We start from the raw sequence: 8246 nt of genomic DNA on the forward strand, positions 1-8246 counted from the left end.
CAGGGGTTAATTTTAGTCATTTACATAGCTCTAGAAAATCATCATTTTTACCTAAGTATCCAAATTTTCTGTCCAGCAGTTTGCAAATCAGGCCCTGATGCATCTTTTCCATTCCTTTGCCTCTGTGGTTCTTTCTCCTTACTCATTTCTGCTTTTCTCTCATGCCCCACCACCACTCCGCTTTTCTTCCTCTGTGGTAGGAGTGCCCATCTCTTTGTTGGAAGGCAACAGTCACTCTCCTGTCTGGCTCTGTCCCCCAGGAGGGCTGCTGGGGGTCTGTGCCTGTCTGGTGTTGTCAGACTCCAGCCCGGTGCCATCCAGGCTTGGGAGCCCAGTGGTTTCTCTGCTGATGAAGGGGCCCGTGACCGTGGTGGGTGCTGGCTCATTCTTCATCCCCAGGAGCAGGGATGCTAGAATGGCCTCAGTTTGGGGAAGGAGCTGGGGGTACTCCTGGCAGGGGATGTGCTGAGGAGCATCCTACTGTCCACTTGGATCCTGGGGACAAGAGTTGGGTGGCAGTTGGAGACCCCTGGGCCCATGAGGGTGCGGATGACCAGCAGACTCTGGCAGGCAGTGTGTGGGCCCTCTGAAGCAGCTCCCCCAAAAACCTAGTGGCATATTCCCCTGTTACAGCCCTGAAGATAAGGTGGGGAGGCTGGCTGAGGACGTGGGAGTTGGTGCTGACTAACAAGAGGCCAGTCCCTGGCCCTGTGGCCTGAACTCTAGGTGTCTGTGGGGCTCTGTTGGCACAGACACACCACACGTCTATGTTCATGGAGACTTTGTCACTGGCAAAGGCAGGGGCTTCTCAGCAGGGAGGGGGTAAGGCCAGGCAGGGCAGCAGTGAGAGGGCTAAGGTCCTCCTGGGTCCCTAGGGAAGGGGCTGGAGGCAGCAGCAAGGAGACTGGGCTGTTCAGAGGGACCTGGAAAGACATTGGGTCCAGCAGAGCGACTTTGGAGTCCACAAGTGATGTGGAGTTGGGGAGGCCTTCACCCCACCCCAGGCCTGGACCCCTGAGCTGTCCAAAGCAGCTCCTGGTAGCCTGCGGCTGAGATGGAGGGCCTGAGGTGAGCAAGAGGAGCAGAGGGGCTCCAGCTTGGGGCCAGTCCACTGGGGCTCCAAGAATGACCTGGGAGAGGCTCAGAGCTCGTGAAGGGGCCAGGGTGTCAGGATTGTTCACCCAGAGGCACCCCTGTTCTCATCTAGGTTACAGAACAGCCTCAGGTGCAGTGGGAGAGGGGAGAACGCCCTGCACACAGTGCCAGCCCCTCCTTGCTGAGCTCTGCATGCCTGGGTGAGGGGCTGATGCTGCACCCCCGCTCGGGCTGCCTGCCAGGGCTCTGGACCCTCCCACAGCAGGCCAGGCCTGTGCCCAGTGGCAGGGAGGGTGTCCTCTCCAGCCAGGGCTCCAGCCTCCCTCCAGGCTGCTCTAGCTGGCCCCAGGCAATTTGAAAAGCCCCCTGGGATTTCCTGACAGTGCAGGCCCAGAGCTGAACTGAGCACAGCCCTCAGCCACCAAATGGGCCATCAGTCACCCAACCCTGAGAGCCCGCCCCCTCCAGCCTCCCCTGCAGGTGGCATCACCCTGGGAGCCCTGCACCCCAGAGCCACTTCCTCCCTGAGGCCCTGCACCTCTGAGAGCCACCACACCATGCCTGTGCTGGCCCAGCCTGGATTGAGGTGCAGTCTTCTCCAGGCCTCCCAGGCCCCACGCTGCAGCCACACAACCTACCGCTCCATCACAGTTACCCTAGGAGGGGGCTGGAAACACCAGGGCTGGCATGTGACAGACTGGCTGGCCCCTAGGTCCTTCTGAGGTCCAGAGAAGAGACTACAGGGTCAGGAGCAGGACAGATTCACACCTAGGGTGAGGGGGTGCTCTACATCATTTTCCTGGTGCAGAAATAAGTTGGAGCATTGCTGAGGACGCTGAGCAAGATTTGAGCCAGGGTGCACCTGCAGGGCAGGACGGAAGATGCCACATGGCTCACCCACCCCTGGGGCCACATGCAGAGTTACTGTCAAGCCACATCAGCACCCACAGGGCTCAGTGTGAGCACAGCAGCGACTCCAAGTGGGTGGGAGCTGGCAAGCGACCTGCTGGCCGAGGACGCCTGTTCACCTGTTAGAGGTAGCGATTCCCGTTCAGAGTGGACCACAGCCTGATGACCCCTGCTTTCAAGAAGGACCATCCCATCTTAAACAGCAGCTGCGTGAATACAACCCTCCCTGGGAGTGCAGTGAGGCCATTTTTACCAGGCTGCCTGTAAGGATGGGGTGGAGGATTGGATCTATGGATTAACATTCCCTTTGGGGACGCATCGCGGGCAGATGAGAAATTCCCGACAGCTTGATGATCAGGGTCTCCATTGCCTGTATATCAAGGGGAGGAAGATGGATTCCTCACACCGACTGCCTGGCCAGCCTCCCTGCCGACAGCCACCGCTGAAGGGCTGTTGATGGAGGTTGTGACTGTCCCTGTGACCACCCTCCTCAGGCCCTAAAGCACAGGAGAACTCCAGGCAGAAACAGATGTGGGGTAATGCAGCCCTCCTCAGCCCCAGCTCCTCTGGGAGGGGTTGTTTTGTAAATCACTGCCAGCCCCGCTCCTGCTGGCAGGTAAGATTGAAGCAGCAGGGATGTGCCCCAAGAAACAGAGCTGGTGGAGAGGTTTGAGAGGGCATGTGGGTGACTGCCTGTCCCCACCAAGGGACAGGGGCTGCCTTTCTATCTGGGTCGGGAGACAGCCAGGCTGCGCCCAGGGAAGGCAGGGGTGGCGCCTGGGGTGGATGCTGGCATTGGAATGCCCAGGTAAAACCCTGACTCCATCCATGTTATTTATCCTCTCTGAGTCTTCACTCTGTCATCCATGAGACAGGGGTGATTGTGTGTGAGGAGGAAACCCATGTGCCTGAGAACAGCGTGGTGAGGAGCTTGCACGTGTGGCACAGAGATGGTGTGCTTGTGATTAGGTGGCCTGAGGGAAGGAGTACTGTGGCTGTGGGTGTTGGGTTCTGCTCCTCAGAAGACCCCAGAGGGCAGGTGGCTGAGCAGATCTCCAGAGTTGGAGTGCCCAAGTGGATTCTGGGGTCAGGAAAGGAAGTGATATGATTGGGGGCCACAGTGGGACACTTGAGCCATGTGTCGAAAATGCCTCTGCACTCACAGAGCTCTTTATCTTGTGGGGCAGAACGCTCCCCCACCATGAGGACTCTTCTTCACATTTCAGAGGGCAGGACTGCAAAACCCAGGTTCCACCTCCCTCTTCCATTTTCTGGCACAGCATATGGTAGGTGCTCATTCATGCTAAGTGAATAGAGAGCTGGGCAAATACTCACTGGCACTGAGCTTCACTGAACTTCTCACATGCCACTGTGTATTGAATCTTGTACATCTTGCAGAGCTTTGTGGTTGACCAAGCACTTGTCATCCTTCACTGTCCTTGCTTGTCCCGTATAGCTGAGGAATGCTGGGCACAGGCAGGCAGGATTGCTGTCGCCGTTGTACAGAGCACAGGCTGCCCAACTGCAAGGGCCTCAGAGAGCATCCAGGTGCCATGAGCACCAGAGGGGAGTACCTGGCCTCATGGTCAGAGACTAGGTCTAGTAGAGGAAGGGAGACGGGGATGCTCTCATTCTCAGAGCAGAATCCTTTCTTCACTTAACCTATTTTGTTAGCATTAAAAAAAGAGAAATAGGCTTGGGCCTTATTTATGCTCCTGGTTTTTTAAAATTGTTTTATTAACATCTACTCTTTAGTACTTCTTTACCTGCTTTTTGCTTTTCAATTTAAATACACTTAAGTCTTTCTTGCTGTTTAATTAATGTATACATTGAAAGGTGATACGTTTTCCTGTAAATACTGCTTTAGCTACATTCCACAGGTTTTGCTGTAATTTCCTATCCTACAATGCTGAATGATTTGAAATTTCCATCTTGATTTCAGTCATTTAGGAGAATATTTGTAAATTTCCAAGCATATTTTTATGTAAGTATTTCTTAATTGTTGATTTTCAATTGATTACACGGTCAGAGAGTGTGTACTATATGATATCATTTTTTAAAATTTCATGAGACTTCCTTTCCTTTTACTTCCTAATTTTCCTAATTTTTTATCTCATTGAACCATCCATTACTTTTTTTTTTTTTTTCCTGAGATGGCATTTCGCTCTGGTTGCCCAGGCTGGAGTGCAATGGGTGCGATCTTGGCTCACTGCAACCTCTGTCTTCCGGGTTCAAGCAATTCTCCTGCCTCAGCCTCCCGAGTAGCTGGGATTACAGGCGTGTGCCACCACTCCCAGCTAATTTTGTATTTTTAGTAGAGGCGGGGTTTCACCGTGTGGTCAGGCTGGTCTCGAACTCCTGACTTCAAGTGATCCACCTGCCTCGGCCTCCCAAAGTGCTGGGATTACAGGCGTGAGCTACCATGCCCAGCCCTGAGCTATCCATTTCTGATAAGAAAATGTTTTAAAGCTTACACTGAGGTGGCAAATTTGTCAGTTTCTCTTTGCAGCAAGATTATGTTATTAAGTGCACACAAGTTCATGGTTAGTGAGTCCTACTGGTAAATGCATTGTAGTGTCCCCCTTCATCCTCATGAGTGCTTCCTGCCTTCATTCTGTTGTGTCCGTTGTTAGTAATCCCATGTCAGCTTTTCTAATGTTTTGGTCTCGTATTTTCTGGGTATGTCTTTTATCCCTTTGCCTTTTGCTATAATTTGGTTTGGGTGCTTCTGTAATGTCAATTTCATTCATGAGGAATCAAATTCTGCTCTGTTACAGGGACCCTAGCTGGTCCCCAACCCTTAGGAACAAAGAGCCTAGAAGTAACTATGCTCATGTCCATGTAATATACACATATGCCCACACACACCTCACACAATTCTTACACTCACACATATACACACTCACATATACACTTACATGCTCACACATGTACACATGACATACATTCATACTCACGCATACACACCCACAAACACATATACACTCACACATATACACTTATACCACAACACACACAAAAACACATATACACATGACAGGCACTCACACACTCACACACATACATATTTATGCACACAACATACATTCATACATATACACTTGCACACTCATGCACACATACACACATACACTCATGCATATACACATACAGTATACACACATATGAACACATACACACACGACATACATCACACACATGCACACTTATACATACAACATACATTCACACATATACACTCACACATACACACTTATATACACAACACACTCAACTACACATACACTCACATCCATGTATTCACACATACTCAAAGCAATTTTAATTTGTAGGAAATCTCAGTTTAAAAATAGCTGCAGTTCCTACCTGGACATCAGGTAACCTGGAAGAGAGGAAGGAGAGGACTGTAATTAGCGAAATTCATGATTCGAAAAGAAGCCTTGGCAAGGGCTGGATTCTAGTCCCTTTGTGACCCTGGCTTGGCGAGAATCATCTCTTGGGAGCCTTTGTTTTCCTCCCTAAATGGGGCTCACCTGAGGGCACCTCCTGCTGTGAAGCTACCAGACACCCTGAGGGGAAGGGATCCCTGGGCTCCTGTCAGGAGGATGTGAACTGCTTGGGTGGGGGCAGCATTCCCTCCCCTTCTCCCCTCCTGGGTAAGAGGCTGGGTCTCTGGGGCAAGTGGGGTCCTGGCTTATCAGTCAGCCACACCATGAACACCCAGTTCTGCCTCCAGGTGTCAAATAGGGAATTTAATTAAACAGAAATTCAGCAGCCAGCAACATGACGTCATAGTTCCTGGAAACAGAACTGTAGCCACAATTCTAGTAGCTCATTCTGTCCTTCAAGAGTTTAAAATTTTTTAATGCCGGAGCTCCATTTGATCACCTTCACGCGGCCCTGGTGGGTCAGGCCCACCTGCTCGCTGGCAGCCCCTCCTTGCCTCTCTGTGGTCCCACCAGTAATTAAGCCTTTTAAGAGCTGGGGGAGCTTCAATATCGGTAATTCAATCTCCCCCTGTTTACTGATCTCTGCCATTAGCCAAGTTGAAAGCAAAATGTTTTAATTAAAAAGATTGGCAATAAGTTGGTGTAATGCCATAATTTGCACAGGGCCTCTTCTAGAGGATGACTTCGCCCTGCCTCAGTTGCTATGACAACTAATGGACAAGATTGTTCCAGTGCGAGAAGCAGCATGAGGAGGGGACAGGAGTGGGAAGAGGGGCCTCTGCAGGAGGACAGAGCTGTGAGGTGGAAAGCCCAGGCCTCTCCGTGAGCTCCAGGGAGGTCTTGCCTATTTGTTGCCATCCCTGTGGCTGGAAGAGTCGTGTCTCTAAGTGCCTGGGCCAAGGCTGTCGTGGCCAGTGCCATCTGGGCTCAATGGTCCAGTACAGAGCAGAGGGCAAGACTCAGCAGCCACTCACCCTGGAGTGTACTGGGGCCCCGCCTCTGAGCAGGGCAGCTGTGTGGGGGGCCAAGGCAGGCCTCGGGTAAACATCAAATAAATGCCCCTCACCTCCCCTCCCACACAGGGGCCAGGTAAAGGGACGCTCGCATGTCACCTGCCTTTGTGTGCTGAATATCTGTTGGGACACCCAGGGGCCAAGGTGCTGGCCTGGAGAGGAGCTGGCTCAGGAGGCACTCAGGCTGCAGGCTCCTTCCGGGGCTCCCAGGCTAGACAGAGCAGAAGATGGCAACTGCTCTGGGTGCCCCACAGCTGATATTCACTCACTTCTTTGACCATGGGGCCAGGTCCTCCTGAAGAGGTAAGCCCTTTGTGGGAGCGGATAAGGCGAGGCCTTGTGGAAAGGGACCAGGACATTCCGTGTCTTGATTTCCGCATCTGTGAAATGGGAACGAAAGCATCCTTCTCTCAGAGTCACTCTGAGGACTGACAGAAACCGCATGGTGGGTCCAACGTCCTCTGCGGCTCTGCTAGTGGTGTGGGTGTGCCTTGAGGAGCCATGGGGGGCAGGGGCCCTCGCCAGTCAGCTGCTGTCTGCACCCAGGGCCAAAGGGCAAGGGTGGGCTCTGAAAGAGCAGGACAAACAGCCAGAGGGCTTGGCTCCCCGCTCCTGGGGGAGGGCAGGTCTGACCAGCCAGGAGCAGGTTGGGGTGTGGGGTGAAGCAGAAAACCAAACTCGAGTGAAATAGAAAATGTGGAACAGTTGTGCGTCCTCGCACTACAGCACTAGTACATCTTCACACTACAGCACTTGTGGGCTGGCGGGGCCCTGCAACTGCCAGTGCTGGGGCCGGGTCGTCTGAGCCACAGCGCCACGTGCAGCAGGGACGTGATGGCTCACCCCCCTCTCCCCTCCACCATGAGCGCACCCATCTTTCCTCACCCTGCCAAGGCAGGACACACCTTTGGGGGCACCCCAGGACATCCAGGTTTTGACCCCACAATGCTCAGGAAGGATGACCTGTGAGTGGAGGCTGGGCCATTCTGGGGGGTGTGCTGACGTGTGAGCCCAAAGGTGACAAGTGACACATGAGAGCAAGTGGCACCAGGTGCCATTCACTCAGCTCTGCTTGGGAAGCCCCCCGGGGGTGGTAGACAGTGTCATGCTCTGGTATTCTGTGCTGTGACCAGGGCCACCTCATTCCCATACAGGCCCCCAGATCAGTGTCTCCACCAGCCATACCCACCATGGGTTCAGGAACATCAGCTCCTCTCCTCCTGAGAGTCACTGGGCAGCGTGGGGATGGGCAAGCTGGAGGAGGTGCAGCTTCTGGAGCTGGGAGGCCGGGTGCTCCTGCCCGGGAGCCCAAGGGCCCGTCTGACCTCAGAAAGCCTCCTTATCAGCCGCTGGGAGGGCGATCGATCACGTGGCCCATGCTGGTGTGGAAGGACAATAAAGCAGATATTGACCGTGATTCTAATCGGGTGAGCTGGGCCTCTCAGTCCCACAGAACACAGCACGCTGACTTATGGGTTCAGACGCGAGAGGAGCCAAGCCTGAGCAGGAACGAGATAAGAACATGCCCTGGGTGATTCAATTTAATGCAACCATCGCTCCCAGCGACCTTGATTTGCTAAGTGCTGGGGAGCCCAGAGACGAAGGAAACAGAGGCCAGCATGTTCTGGTCTGACAGCAGGCACAGGGCCTCGCCCTGATGGGGTCAGAAGGCTAAGGGGATGTGTGTCCTTGAATCCCCTGGGCAGGGAAGGGCAGGGGGTTATGGGCAGGGGGGTATGTGCAGCTGCCTGGAGGAAACCCCAGGCCCGGCTGAGCCATG

The sequence above is a fragment of the Pongo abelii genome, chromosome 8 (assembly GCF_028885655.2).
Source record: "Pongo abelii isolate AG06213 chromosome 8, NHGRI_mPonAbe1-v2.0_pri, whole genome shotgun sequence".
NCBI lineage: Eukaryota > Metazoa > Chordata > Mammalia > Primates > Hominidae > Pongo > Pongo abelii.